A 16389-nucleotide genomic window follows, 5' to 3' on the forward strand; every position below is an offset into this window, starting at 1 on the left:
AGTTAAATTGAAACATTATACCATGTGACCTCTTCATTCTCCTGTTGCCTAGGTAACGTGCAGCTGTGACACACTGCTCAAACAGAGGAGAAAAAAATACAGTTCCGTGACCATACATGCACGCCCAATGACACATCTAATATCTGGATTTTGTACATTTCCATCCTATCTGCAAAGCTGAGGACCTCTTTTTTTTTTCCCTCTCACTTCATTCCCAAAAAAGTACTGTGGAAAATGCACAATGGGAAGTAGTGTAGAAAACATTTATACACCTAGAACAAAAAAGAACGTTCATATATGAGGTGCTCTTAAACCTTTTTTTATTTGCTCATGGGATGGAGGTGTCACTGGCAAGGCCAGAATTTATTGCTCATCCCTAATTGTCCTTGAGTAGGTGGTGGTGAGCTGCCTTATTGAACCGTTACAAGTCTGTGTGGTGCAGGTGCACCAATAGTGCTGTTAGATAGGGAGGGATGGGAGGTCCCACTTTTGATACTGGCCTCTGTTGAATTAACTGAAAATGGTGTTTGAGGTACAGCAATATAATTGGGTTCTGTAAACCTAGTATGAGCCACTTGCCCTACTAACAGTGTGTATATTTGGATGATGGGCAGGGGCAGAATTGGCTTGTTTGTGATGCTCTCCATATTTGCTCGTTAAGTGCACGTATGAAAAATTGACACGTGGCTGAGGCGACGAGTCAAAAAGTGTCAGTTGTAACATTAGCAAATTTGTCATGTAAATAAGGTGGTAATGGAGTGGGATGCTCACTGCCAGCTAAGGTATTTGTGACTATTGCCTTTGGCGACATGAACACAGCGGGGGGGGGGTTTGCTATTAGACAGAGCAATATTTTTCTTTCTCCAGTTCGAGGGAACAACTGAAACACTCCTGCCTACCTGAAGCAGCTAAATGGGGGTTACCATTGATCAAACGGCAGATATTCATTCACCAAAATCAGGAAGCAGGAGACGGTCTCTGATCCACAACTGTTTTATTCTCAATCCACAGTTCAGTACAAATACCAATTGCCACTCTTCCCTTCTGAACTAACTCCCTGTCCAGAGGTAATACTCTGACTGGGAAAAAACCCAGCCTTTAAATGCAAGCTGCAATGAGCATCACCTCTCTCTCAACTCTGAAGTAAGTCCTGGTTAATTAAAGGGACCAGCATTTTCAACATTATCAACCATTGACTAGAAACTTAACTGGACCAGCCAAACAAATACAGTGGCTATAAGAACAAGTCAGAGGCTGGGAATTCTGTGGTGAGTAACTCACCACTTCACTTCCCAAAGCCTGTCCACCATCTCCAAGGCACAGGTCAGGAGTGTGATGGAATACTCTCCACTTGCCTGGATGGGTGCAGCTCCAGCAACAATCGAGGTTCCACACCATCCAAAACAAAGCAGCCCGCTTGATTGGCACCCTATCCACCTTCAACATTTATTCCCTCCACTGTTGTTGCATAGCGACAGCATTGTGTACCATCTACAAGATGCACTGCAGCAACTCACCAAGGGTTCTTTGGACAATACCTACTTAACCTGTGACATTTACCACCTAGAAGAACAAGGGCAGCCGATGCAGGGTAACACCACCACCTGCAAGTACCTGTCCATAGTCACACATTATCCTGACTTGGAACTATGTTGCCTTTCCTTCACTGTTACTGAGGCAAAATCCTGGAACTACCTCCTAGTCGCACTGTTGGTATACCTACACCATATACACTCAGCAGTTCAAGAAGGTGGCTCACCACCACCTTCTCGAGGGAAATTAGTGATGGGCAATAAAATGGGAATGCGGCAGGTAGTGAGGGAACCAACAAGAGGGGAAAACATATTTGACCTCATCCTCACCAATCTGCCTGCTGTAGATGCATCTGTCCATGACTGTATTGGTAGGAGTGACCACCGCACAGTCTTTGTGGAGACGAAGTCCCGCTTTCACATTGATACCCTCCTTCGTGTTGTGTGGCACTACCACCGTGCTAAATGGGATAGATTTTGAACATAGGAACAAGGAAGCTTACTTAAGGTTGAGGAAGCAAGGATCAGACAGGGCTCTAGAGGGTTACAAGGTAGCCAGGAAGGAACTGAAGAATGGACTTAGGAGAGCTACAAGGGGACATGAAATGGTCTTGGCGGGTAGGATTAAGGAAAATCCCAAGGCGTTCTACACTTATGTGAGGAACAGGAGGATGGCCAGAGTGAGGGTAGGGCCGATCAGCGATAGTGGAGGGAACTTGTGCCTGGAGTCGGAGGAGGTAGGGGAGGTCCTAAATGAATACTTTGCTTCAGTATTCACGAGTGAGAGGGACCTGGTCATTTGTGAGGACAGCGTGGAACAGGCTGATATGCTCGAACAGGTTGAGGTTAAGAGGGAGGATGTGCTGGAAATATTGAATGATATGAGGACAGATAAGTCCCCGGGGCCAGACGGGATATACCCAAGCATATTACGGAAAGTGAGGGAAGAGATTGCTGCCCCTTTGGCGATGATCTTTGCGTCCTCACTGTCCACTGGAGTAGTGCTGGATGATTGGAGGGTGGCAAATGTTGTTCCCTTGTTCAAGAAAGGGAATAGGGATAACCCTGGGAATTATAGACCAGTCAGTCTTGCGTCGGTAGTGGGCAAATTATTGGAGAGGATTCTGAGAGACAGGATTTATGATTATTTGGAAAAGCATGGTTTGATTAGAGACAGTCAGCATGGCTTTGTGAGGGACAGGTCATGCCTCACAAGCCTTATTGAATTCTTTGAAGATGTGACAAAACACATTGATGAAGGAAGAGCAGTGGATGTGGTGTATATGGATTTTAGCAAGGCGTTTGATAAGGTTCCCCATGGTAGGCTCATTCAGAAAGTGAGGAGGCATGGGATAGAGGGGAAGATGACTGTCTGGATACAAAATTGGCTGGCCCATAGAAGACAGAGGGTGGTAGTAGATGGAAAGTATTCAGCATGGAGCTCGGTGACCAGTGGTGTTCCGCAGGGATCTGTTCTGGGACCTCTGCTCTTTGTGATTTTTATAAATGACTTGGATGAGGAAGTGGAAGGCTGAGTTAGCAAGTTTGCCAATGACACGAAGGTTGCTGGAGTTGTGGATAGTGTGGAAGGCTGTTGTAGGTTGCAACGGGACAGTGACAAGATGCAGAGCTGGGCTGAGAAGTGGCAGATGGAGTTCAACCTGGAAAAGTGTAAAGTGATTCATTTTGGAAGGTCGAATTTGAATGCAGAATACAGGCTTAAAGACAGGATTCTTGGTAGTGTGGAGGAACAGAGGGATCTTGGGGTCCATGTCCATAGATCGCTCAAAGTTGCCACCCAAGTTGATAGGGTTGTTAAGAAGGTGTATGGTGTGTTGGCTTTCATTAACGGGGATTGAGTTTAAGAGCCGCGAGGTTATGCTGCAGCTCTGTAAGGCCCTGGTTCGACCACGCTTGGAATGTTGTGTTCAGTTCTGGTCGCCTCATTATAGGAAGGATGTGGAAGCTTTAGAGAGGGTGCAGAGGAGATTTACCATGATGCTGCCTGGACTAGAGGGCATGTCTTACGAAGAAAGATTGAGGGAGCTAGGGCTTTTCTCATTGGAGCGAAGAAGGATGAGAGGTGACTTGATAGAAGGGTACAAGATGATGAGAGGCACAGATAGAGTGGATAGCCAGAGACTTTTTCCCAGGGTGGAAAGGGCTATCACCAAGGGGCATAATTTTAAGGTGATTGGAAGAAGGTTTCGGGGAAATGTCAGAGGTAGGTTCTTTACACAGAGAGTGGTGGGTGCGTGGAATGCGCTGCCAGCGGTGGTAGTAGAAGCAGATACATTAGGGAAATTTAAGCAACTCTTGGATAGGTACATGGATGATAGTAGAATGAAGGGTAGGTAGTTACTTTGATCTTAGAGTAGGTTAAAGGTTCGGCACAACATCGTGGGCCAAAGGGCCTGTACTGTGCTGTACTGTTCTATGTTCTTAGATCTAGCAATGCAAAACTGGGCATCCATGAGGCGCTGTGCGCCATCAGCAGCAGCAGAATTGTACTCAACCACAATCTGTAACCTCATGGCCCGGCATATCCCCCACTCTACCATTACCATCAAGCCAGGAGACCAACCCTGGTTCAATGAAGAGTGCAGGTGGGCATGTCAGGAGCAGCACCAGGCATACCTCAAAATGAGGTGTCAACCTGGTGAAGCTACAACACAGGACTACTTGCATGCCAAACTGCGTAAGCAGCATGCGATAGACAGAGCTAAGCGATCCCATAACCAACGGATCAGATCTAAGCTCTACAGTCCTGCCACATCCAGCCGTGAATGGTGGTGGACAATTAAATAACTAACTGGAGGAGGTGGCTCCACAAATATCCCCATCCTCAATGTTGGGGGAGCCCAGCACGTCAGTGCGAAAGATAAGGCTGAAGCATTTGCAACAATCTTCAGCCAGAAGTGCCGAGTTGACGATCCATCTCGGCCTCCTCCTGAAGTCCCCAGCATCACAGATGCCAGACTTCAGCCAATTCGATTCACTCCACGTGATATCAAGAAACGACTGAAGGCACTGGATACTGCAAAGGCTATGGGCCCTGATAATATTCCGGCAATAGTACTGAAGACCTGTGCTCCAGAACATGCCGCGCCCCTAGCCAAGCTGTTCCAGTACAACTACAATACTGGCATCTACCCTGCAATGTGGAAAATTGCTCAGGTATGTCCTGTACACAAAAAGCAGGACAGGTCCAACACGGCCAACTACCGCCCCATCAGCCTACTCTCAATCAGTAAAGTGATGGAAAGTGTCATCAACAGTGCCATCAAGCAGCACTTGCTTAGCAATAACCTGCTCAGTGGTGCTCAGTTTGGGTTCCGCCAGGGCCACTCAGCTCCTGCCCTCATTACAGCCTTGGTTCAAACATGGACAAAAGAGCTGAACTCAAAAGGTGAGGTGAGAGTGACTGCCCTTGACTTCAAGGCAGCATTTGACCGAGTATGGCATCAAGGAGCCCTAGCAAAACTGGAGTCAATGGGAATCGGGGAAAACCCTCTGCTGGCTGGAGTCATACCTGGCGCAAAGGAAGATGGTTGTGGTTGTTGGTCAACCTTCTGAGCTCCAGGATATCACTGCAGGAGTTCCTCAGGGTAGTGTCCCAGGCCCAACCATCTTCAGATGCTTCATCAATGACCTTCCTTCAATCATAAGGTCAGAAGTGGGGATGTTCGCTGATTGCACAATGTTCAGCATCATTCGTGACTTGTCAGATACTGAAGCAGTCCGTGTAGAAATGCAGCAAGACTTGGACCATATCCAGGTTTGGGCTGATAAATGGCAAGTAACATTTGTGCCACACAAGTGCCGGGCAATGACCATCTCCAACAAGAGAGAATCTAACCATCTCCCCTTGACATTCAACGGCATTACCATCGCTGAATCCCCCACTATCAACATCCTAGGGGCAACCATTTACCAGAAACTGAACTGGAGTAGCCATATAGATAAAGTGGCTACAAGAGCAGGTCAGAGGCTAGGAATCCTGAGGTGAGTAACTCACCTCCTGACTTCCCAAAGCCTGTCCACCATCTACAAGGCACAAGGCAGGAGTGTGATGGAATACTCTCCACTTGCCTGTATGGGTGCAGCTCCAACAACACTCAAGAAGCTCGACAGCATCCAGGACAAAGTAGCCGCTTGATTGGTACCTCATCTGTAAACGTTCATTCCCTCCACCACCGACGCACAGTGGCAGCAGTGTGTACCATCTACAAGATGCACTGCAGCAACGCACCAAGGCTCCTTAGACAGCACCTTCCAAACCCGCGAGCTCTACCAACTGGAAGGACAAGGGCAGCAAATGCATGGGAACACAGCACCTGCAAGTTCCCCTCCAAGTCACACACCATCCGGACTTGGAACTATATTGCCGTTCCTTCACTGTCGCTGGGTCAAAATCCTGGAACTCCCTTCCGAACAGCACTGTGGGTGTACCTACCCCAAATGGACAACAGCAGTTCAAGAAGGCAGCTCATCACCCCCTTCTCAAGGGCAATTAAGGATGGGCAATAAATGCTGGCCTGACCAGCGACACCCACATCCCATGAATGAATAAAAAAATATATAAATGCTGGCGATGCCCACATCCAGTGAATGAACAGAAGTGTGTTTTGATCAGTGGCCTCTATTCATCAATGGGGAGGTGGGTGGGTTGGACAATTAGTCTTGAATAACCACTGTGGTTTTAAAGTGGAACTTGCTGATGTGGAAACTGTTCCACAATTGTAACAGGTTTACAATGCAGCCAGTAAGTTTGCTGTAGTAAGGTGCAAGACATATGGCATCTAGTTCTGGGATGATGCCACTAGCCCAAAAATAAATGAGAACTTTAGGTAAATTGCGCACTTTCCAAGCTTATTCAGAAATTCACATAGGGCAATGTTTTACATTTCTTCCAAAAATAATTTGATATAAGGTGTATATATTTCCATTAATTTTTCTCCGATGCCTTGTCTTTCACTTTTTTCTTACCCCTTTTGAAATCAGTTAAGAGGAATGTGGAGCCCTTTCACTAAGCAGTGAAGGTCATCAATCTGTATTCAGGCTATCTAAAGATCAATTTGCTTTTTTTTTTCGTTACTGTAACTGGTGGCAAGTATAAACATTTCTATTAGAGATGCCAAGATTTCTGTCCCCAGTGAGGCTGAATAGGTGACCCATCATGTACAGGCCGAGAATGTTTGTTTTATTTTCCTTGGGTGATCTGGCAGAAAGCAAAGTCGACAGTTCTTTCTGTTTTACTAATATGGAATCTTTCCCACATGACAAACCGGGAAAATTAGACAGTAGCAATTCTACAATATAAACAGACCACAAAATGTCTCTAATTTTCCATGCCCCTCCCCTACGCAAATTGACTCCAGTGTACATAGGTTTGGTACTAAGGCATTAAACACACCAGTGCAAATGAGGTACCGAACAGGTTATAGTGACTTTATAAAATAGGGAAATCCTGTTGCCTGCCACATGGAACAGTGTATATATGGAAACTGATGAATACTATGTTGCGTGCCTCTGTCCTGCTATGTATATATGGTTGAAATTTAGAAGAAGCTGAAATGAGCAGTGCACTTGGCCAGAGTAGCCTGCCTCGTACACATCGTACTTACCTTTCAATACTGTTCACTGACTGGAGGATTGTGATTTGCTGGCTTTCATAAATGAAAGCTTCAATATGCATTGATACAGTTTAGATCTGTGAACATTGTGTTCACTGCTGTAAATCTGGCCAAACAGTGATGTATTGGCACCAGTGAAACACCTTGAGTGAGTAGTAATGGAGATGGTATCACTGCAGCCAATTTAAAATTGACAGCTTCTATACTTAAATTCTGTGCATCTGACACATGTTTAATATATAATAAATCTCAACAGGTTTACTTTCAAGCTACCAAGGTGTTATGACCTCAGTGAGATCATTAACATGTAGATTGCGAGATATGAATTCCCAGATCAATTTCAAGAACTACTCAACAAGATGTCATGTTTTAAGACTTTCATTATAATAACTAAACTAAAAGCAATCCCCAGTTAACTGAATAGCACTTTGTAAGTAGCTAATATCCCAAATTACAAAGAAAGGTTTCTTTACTTATTACAATACTTGAAAACCTCACATCACACTTATATGAAACAGTCCTTTTTGATGGCAAAATCCTTTGCGGTTAAAAGTCACAAACTCCTCCCAATTAGTGGTTTGGATCTCCCAGGCCTTCCTCATAGTCAATGTCCTCTTCGCTCACTTCTCCCAGCACTTTCAACCCGGATGTCTGTGAATAAGACATTTCCAGCTGATATTGCTGGTCTTCTACTTCTCCGCAAGCTTCAACTTTCCAAACCGGTTCAAGTCTGATCTGTCTATGCTGTATCCGACTTCCGAGAGCAAGTGTTCCCTGTCTCTCTTTCAAGTTGCTCCCACTGGTTGTCGTCTTTTCTTGCAGCCTGCTCTGAGGCGACAACTGCTGGTTTCTTCCCTTGCTGCCTGTTTGCCTTCAGAAAGTCTGTTATATTTATATGGACTCAAGTCAGTAGCTTATTGTACTGATCCATTATTCATAGTCCAGAAGTCTGGTTTCACAGAGCCACTTGGGCCTTCTATGGTTCACAAGTGTTAACAGTTGCCTTGAACATTTGCATCTTCGCAATTACTGACTCCTTATTTTACCACCCAAAAGTCTGGGAGTGTGAAACCCATTGTTGTTCAGGTCTGCAGTCTGCTTTTCGAAAGAAATTATTTGATCTGTGTTCTCTGTTGTCCTGGTAACCAAGACTTCTGTCTTGTCCTTTCACAGTGAATGTGAGGTCACTGGACCTTCCTGACTCCATCTTGAACTTTTAAAACTCTCAATTTTTAATACATAATCATGTTACAAGGTCCAGCATTCATAACACAAGGAAACTATACTCTATTGCGATCCCAGTATTTGCCCAAGTGGCTATCTTTTGTGGGGTATTGGTAAGAGCACTATAATTGGCCACAGTACCTGGACTCATCACCAACCACTGAAGAATTCTCACCTGCCATGATGGAAACCTGTGTTTGATTCCCAGCCAAATACATCATTTACCATCAATTCACAAGCATTTATTTCAAAAAATATGGCTGCTCTAATTTTTTAAAGTTTGTGTAATGTGGGCAACAGTAACAATGCTGCATTTTTGTCCGCCTCTCATCTGCCTAAGAAAGTGTGATGGACCTCGTTAAACTGCTGCAAACCATGTGCCGATGGAGCTTCCACAATGTGTTAAGTATGGATTGCCACTATCTTGACCCAGTGATGAAGGAACTGCAATACATGTCCCAAGTAAGGATGGTGTGTAACTTGAAGTGGAACTTGGTGGTGTTGGTGTATTTATGATTCTTTTGCTGCTCTTGATGGAAGCAGCGGTAGAGCTGGGAGATACTGCCAAAGTAACCTTGATACCTGCTGCTGTTTTTTCTCTATATGGTCAGTACTGCAGCCAGGGTGGAGAGGATGGATATTGAGTCTTAGTGCACTAATCAAGCAGACTGCGCTTGCCTAGATGGTGTGAATGTCTTTAAGGCTGCGGAAATTCTTTGGAGTTGCTGCAACTTTCCCTATCCAGGTGTTAAGTATTCCATTATGCTCCTGACTTGAGCCTTGTAGATGATGCTGAAGGGATCAGAAGGTGAACTATTCTTTAGAACCCATCCTCTCTCTGGCTCTGATGCACCACTTTGTTGGTATGGCTGGTCCCATTGAGCTTCTGATTCGCAGTGATCCCCAGGATATTGATTGTGGAATTCCATGATGCAAGATAAGGACCATTTCCAATTTTTTTTTCTTGTGTGAGATGTGGAAGTGAGCACTGGAATGGTCAGCAAACAGCCCAATTCCTAATGTTATAATGGAGGGAAGGTGATTGATGAAGTACCTGTAGGTGGTTTGGTTCCAGACACTGCCCCGAGGAACTTCTGTAGCGTTTCACAAGAGCTTTTTTTTTTATTTGAAAGCTTAGAATTCTGTGTTTTCAAAAAGACTGAGGAAGAGGATTTTCTGTGAACATTGAATGCTGAAACTTGGTGTTTGAACTGAGTGGGACAGAGACTGCAAGATATCTGTTCCAAACAACAGCAAGGGAAATGGCAGGTCACATAACTTGATAGAGTTTCAGTTTCACTTATGCATTGTAAAAGACCAGTGAACTGGCCAGGCAGGAGGCAGAACAAACTGGTTGGCACCTGTTTTTTGCAGACCAGAGAAAAAGACCTCTTCCCTCGAATTAGAAGGCTTGTCTCTCTCATAAAAAGAAATTTATACATTTGAGGTGGTGGCTGTGGTTTGTCTGGAGAAAAAGACCCTTGGAGAGGAAAAGACCTAGGGAAAGAGGAGTTGCTGCTTTCTCTTTGCTGAAAGGAAGCCCTGCATTTTAAAAGTAGCAGATTCCATTGCCTCCAGTCTCTGAAAAATCTCTGCCTCAGGAGTGATTCCTGTTGTCCCTTATGTTTTAGGAGATCCTGAAAGCTCAAGAAAGCTTCTATTGCTAGACTGCTATTTCAAAGCCCAAGTAGACCTGTTGCTACATGCTTTGTTGAAAGATGTGTGTGATGCCTGCTACAGATGAAGTGCCGTGAATGCCTACCCATCACAGATTGTTCATCAACCTCGCCTGGAGAGTTTTCGAGTGGCATCCGACTATTCGACTCTGGGACACCTCACCGACCTGGAAATATCTAACCAGAACGTGACAATCTATTTATTCCTGAGAAACAGTTGTAATCCAAAACATCCTTTTAAAACAGTTTAAAAAAAAATGTATGTGTGTGCATGAGGGCTAGGAAGAATAAGAAGTTTGAAAAGAATCCTTTCTCATATAGAGTTATCTCATTATTGTTTAAGACTTAGTTTATTAATAAATAGTTAATTTTGTTATTGTTTAAAGAAACCTGGTTTGGTGTGTTTTATTCTGGGGGACAAATAGTGTTTAATTTGGCTATTTTCCAGTAGGTGGGAAACTTTACTAATACGCTATGACCTGTGGAGTAGTGGAACTGAATTAACAGTGCATTATTTCCACATTCGTCGCAACAAGTGATATACTGGGGCTGCAATGACATGGCCTCCAGCAACCTTAACCATCTTCCTTTGTGTCAGGTATGACTCCAGTCATTGGACATATTTTCCTTTGACCCCCATTGACCTTAATTCTCCTAAGGTTTCTTTTATGCTGCACTCGGGCATCTGCTGCCTTGATGCTAAAGGCAGTTACTCACTTCTATTCTGCATTCAGGTCATGCTCATGCCTGGATCATTGCTATGATGAGGTTTGATGCTGATTGTTCAGTTTAATTCCAGCAGAACCTAATCAGTAAACTGGTTATTGATGTGTAGGTAACACTCAATGGCATTATTCTTGACTCCTTCCATCCCTTTGTTGATGATTGGATGGAGGCTGATAGGGTGCTCATCAGCTGGGTTAGATTTAACCTGTTGTTTTGTGCACAGGATATACCAGAGCAATTTTTCATGTTATTGGGTAAGCACCAGTGTCATAGCTGCACTGGAATAGATTAGCTAGAGAAATTGCTTGTTCGATGTTTGTGTGGCATCGTGGCAAGATCAGGGTCGGCTGTGCTCCCCCTCCAGCAACCCTGCTGTTGGAGATTGATGTATTCTTTCCTTAACCACTCTCTGACAATGTAACCTGGGAATAATTGTGCGAAAACGTAAGCAATGTTCCCTGTGGTTCAGCTGGTTAAGGTAGTGATTATTTGAGCAGTATAGAGTAGGATAGTCTCAGGTTTGGTTCCCAGTTTGTTGTGGAGTTAGTTTGTGCAACTGGGATGTATACTACAAATTAGCATAAATAACCCTAGGCCAGTGAAGGGATAATTGCTCAGGGTTCCTATTCCTGATTGCCAGACAATAAGGCACTGCTGGAGGTGCAAAAGAATGGACATTGATTGAGGACAGCATTGGGTTTTGCTGTAATAATGTTTGTAGTTATGTAGCTTGTTTACATGTGACCATTTTTGAGAGGTATGAGAGAGTGCCTGCTCGCTGTGAAATGATGTTTTGAGGGGAGAAGCAGGGAAAACAATGATTAAAGTCTGGGGAAAAACGGAACGGCAAATCCAATAGAACGAACTAAAAAAAGTGCGGTGAACAATTTGAATGCACCCAGGAGGTTTATTCCTGCCCCCCAAAAATAGGGATGAATTTTGTGCTCATCGATGTGTGGGATGTCAGTGTTGGCAGATTTTATTTTTTCTAAATTCATTCATGGTATGGGGTCATTGCTGGCAAGGCCAGCCTTTATTGCCCATCCCTAATTGTCCTTGAAAAGGAGATGGTGAGCAACCATGTTAATGCAACTAAGTGGCTTGCCAGGTCATTTCAGAGGGCAGTTAAGAGTCAACCACATTGCTGTGAGTCTGGAGTCACATCACCAGACTGGGTAGGAATAGCAAATTTTGTTCCCGAAAAGGACATCAGTGAACCAGGTGGGTTTTTATGACCATCAGTAATTTCATGGTCACCATTATATTGACTTTCTATTTCAGATTTTATTTAATTGAATTTAAATTCCCCAGTTGCCATGGTGGGATTTGAACACCGGCCTCCAGATTTAGTCCAGGCCTCTAGATTACTAGTCCAGTTACCTACCCACTATGCTACAGTACCTTCAAATATTTCTCCAACTTTATCACCCCAGTAAGCATTGATATTCTATCCAATACCAAAGCTCCTATTACTATGTCCAAGAACTTGGGTTAACCCTGACTTCAGAAAATTATTCCTAATGTCTCAACATGAATGTAACCATTTCTTTCATGAATTATTCCTGTGGGCTCTGAGTAAGATGGGCGTTTTTAATTTTGCGGGCTCACTCACTTGGAACTGCGTCAAGACTGGATTTGAATCGAAGCCTTTAAAAGTAATAATAGGAACCTAATTTCCTCTTTCTCCCCCAGCTCAAGTTCCATCACCAGATAAAACTATTTCAGAATATACACAAGATGATGTGGCAGCTTGAGAACTCACCACAATTATTGATTTCCAATTCATTTCTCCATTTCCCAGCATACAGTTCTTCTGTGCAAATATACCCTCTGGCATTTCAATCTAGTGACCATACTTGTGTGCTGACTTTCAGAAGACGATTAGATCTTGCCCTCACTCAACATCCACAAACATTAATGTTCTAGCAGGAGTCTCTGAAAAGCAATGAGAAGTAGGAAACCTTGTTGATTTTTGTATCTTTTTCTTTCCGTCCACGCTGCAGAGGTGAATTGTAGCACCTCAACTATCCTGAGTCAGATCAGCTAACTCAACACTAACAGCATTGGTCTTTATAGCTATCATTGTTCTCTCATTTCCAACATCCAAAGATGGTTAGGTTGGTCAAAGAGCAAAATGGAGCATATCTGGTGAGTCTCCTCAAAAGTAAAATTAGAAAAGGAAAGCAGTGCCTTCCATATAGAATGTCAGGATAAATCGTAAAGTCAACAAAAAAGATGTGACTGGTCAAGAAGCTTCTGTGGAGAGAGAAACCGAGTTAATGTTTTGGGTCAGTTTACTTTAATGTTTCCCCCCACAAATGCTGCATAACCTGAGTATTTCCAGCATCTGCAGCATTTTCCTTTTGTGAAAAAGATTTAGCGCTGTGGTTGCTTAGAATACCGTTTGGCGCTGAGCTGAGCCTCCATGCCATCCCCTCTGCATCACCAAGACAGCCTTCTTCCACCTCCCTAACATCGCCTGTATCCATCCTTGCCTCAGCTCATTTGCTGCTGAAATCCTCATCCGTGCCTTTACAGCTACACTTGACTATTCCAGTGCTCTCTGTTAAACTCCAGAAAGCTTCTTGTGGCAGGATGATAAAGCTCATCTTTACTCAGTTTCACATGTATTGTGCAGAGTAAAAGGATTACAAACATGTAGCTCCTCACTCAAACCCTCCACCAGATTCGGTAAGTGTCTGCTTATGAGTGCTCAAGTAAGACCCCAATTAACATCCCCCACCTGCATATAATTAAACAACTGATCACAATTAACACTCTCCTGGCTGACTTCCATCTTCTGCCCTCTACAAACCTTAGCTCATCTAAACCTCTTGCTTGCATCCCAGCTCCCAGCAAGTCCTATTTACTCATCACTCCTGTGCTTGCTCATCTATATTGGTTCTCTGTCTGGCAACATCTTTTTTTTTAAAGTTCTCATCCTTTTTTTCAAAATCCTCCCATGGCCTTGCCACTTGTGATCTCTTTAATCTCTGCCAGCCCTACAATCTTTCAAGATTTCTCTGCTCATCCTATTCTGTCTTTTTACACATCCTAGGTCTCCATCATTGCACTGTCGTTGGCTGTGCTTTAAGCTGCCTCAGCCCTAAGCTCTGAAATTCCCTCCCCAAACTTCTCCATTTCTCCATATCCTTCTCTCCTCCTTTAAGACACTTTTAAAACCTACCTTTTTTGCCAAGCTTTTGGTCACGTCCCAATATAGCCTTATGTGGCTGAGTGTCACACTGTGGATGACGCCCCTGTGAAGTGCCTTGTGACTTTTTATTGACATTGTTTAAATGCAAATTGTTGTTTCTGCGCTTTTGAAAGTTGATTCCAGTCCAGCTCAGACAAATGGGATTAAAAAGTCTCCTCTCTCTGCCAGCTGTAGAGATCTTAAGTGGGTTTAGAAATGTTTCATTCTAGTTCTTGATGTGAATGTGGAACATAGTCATGGCATGCATTTGTCATTTTGATTGAACATGATCAATATAGAAAATGGGAAGAAATGAGTGGAGGTCTGAAATTGTGGTGTGGCACATTGTTGAGTGTTGTGCCCTGCTTCACAAGTGGATGATGCATAACCAGTTTTTTTAACCTTTGCCATGCTAAATACAAAGTTAATCCCCTCTCCTCCATCCCACAAATCCAGCCCTATGAACCTTTTTAATGAAACACTTTGGGTTCCAGGATGCAAATGGAGATGCTGCCTTGTTGATGTATTGCTGAAACTTATTCTCGGTTTGTATTCCTTTCCTGAGGACTTAAATATAAGCTGTGGCAATGTGAAAATTCCAGTGATCTGAAATGGCATTAAATTTATAATGGACAAATGGTTTAGTAACTATTAGTTGTTTGAAGGTTTGAGTAACTGCAGTTGACATTTTTAAAAAAAATCTAAATCTGAGCAAAAAAATAAAGTGGGGAGCCTTTAAATTCAGTACCAGTCTGTGAACAAATAACAAAGCTTGAAAATTGTGCCTAATTAATGAGAACATCCAATTTGCAAGCTGCAATTTGTTTCATGGAACGTGGATGTCACTGGCTAGGCCAGCATTTGCTGCCCATCCCTAATTGCTCTCGAAGCTGGTGGTGAGCTGCAGTCCATCTGGTGCGGGTTCACCCACAGTGCTGTTAGGAAGGGAGTTCCAGGCTTTTGACCCAGCGACAGTGAAGGAACAGTGATAAATTTTCAAGTCAGGATGGTGTGTGGCTTGGAGGGAAACTTGAGGTGGTGATGTTCCAGTTGCTCTTGTCCTTCTAGGTGAAAGAGGTCATGGGTTTGGAAAATGCTATCAAAGGAGGCATGGTGAGTTGCTGTACTGCATCTTGTATATGGTACACACTGCTGCCACTGTGCGTCAGTGGTGGAGGGAGTGAATTTGAAGATGGTGGATGGGGTGCCAATCAAGTGAGCTGCTTTGTTTGGGATGTTGTCGAGTTTCCTGAGTGGTGTTGGAGCTGTGCTCATCCAGGTAAGTGAAAAGTATTCCATCATGCTCCTGACTGGAGCCTTGTAGATGGAGGACAGGCTTTGGGGAGTCAGGAGGTGAACTACTTGCCACAGAATTCCCAGCCTCTGACCTTGTAGCCACAGTATTTATGTGGCTGCTCCAGTTCAGTTTCTGGTCCATGGTAACCCCCAGGATGATGGTGAAGTTTTGCTTTGACAGGAATAATCTGTCATGGAAATCTATTCCCGCATGCAGAAAATGAATAGCATTTAACTTCTGTGACTAATTTGAACAGCATGTAAATGCAGGTAGGATTCTTGTATCATTAGATACAAATTTTCAGGAATACCAAGACCAGCTTTGTCAGAACGAAGGACTTGTTAGCATCCAAGAAACTTAACCTGAATCTTAGGGAAAGAATGCTGAGGTGCTACGTTTTGTCATCTATGTTATATGCCTCAGAGACATGGACAACAAATAAAGAGACTATTGATAAGTTGGATGCATTCAAGATGTGGACATATGAGGATGTTCCACATATCTTACACAGGCAGAAAGACTGATGAAGTGCTGGAGAAAAGAGGAAAATAATGCATAATAAAGAAAGATACAATACTTTGGTCACGTCAGTAGAGCAGAAGGTAGACGGAGACAATTATTGGAAGGAAAAATCAATGGAAAATGTAGGAGAGGGATGCAGAGAAAAAAATGGATGACAGATCTAATGGACTGGATGCAGTTGACCTATGCAGAATGTGTAAGGACAGCACAGGACTGACAGAGGTGGAGATCCATGGCAGTCAACCTTGTGGGAAGAAGATGACACCAACGAATGAAGTAATTTAGGAATTATGTAAACGTACTAGTGAATTATTACACTCAAGTTCACATGGACAAGGTGACGTGTAGGCTAACATGCCTCATGTGTTCTTGGACACGAGAATTACTACCAAAATCGTGTAGCGGAGCCTGGTCTCCAATCGTCTTGGCTATCCCTGTCATTGGATAAAGACCTTGCTTCACTCAGACCATGTGGTAGTAGTCGGTGTGCAACGGCCATGCCACATTAAAAGAACCCACACACAGGCATCTCTCTCAAAATGAACTTCGGGACCTGGAATGTCAGGACTCTCATGGACAA

The 16389-nt window shown here is 43.7% G+C and overlaps 1 protein-coding gene across 4 annotated transcripts in view; it reads left to right on the plus strand.

Annotated features, from left to right (window-relative positions):
* The window catches only part of kank1a (KN motif and ankyrin repeat domains 1a), a 415056-nt gene that overhangs the window by 169428 nt on the left and 229239 nt on the right, over window positions 1–16389 (plus strand). The window lies entirely within an intron of this gene.

Source organism: Heterodontus francisci, chromosome 4, assembly GCF_036365525.1.
Source record: "Heterodontus francisci isolate sHetFra1 chromosome 4, sHetFra1.hap1, whole genome shotgun sequence".
NCBI lineage: Eukaryota > Metazoa > Chordata > Chondrichthyes > Heterodontiformes > Heterodontidae > Heterodontus > Heterodontus francisci.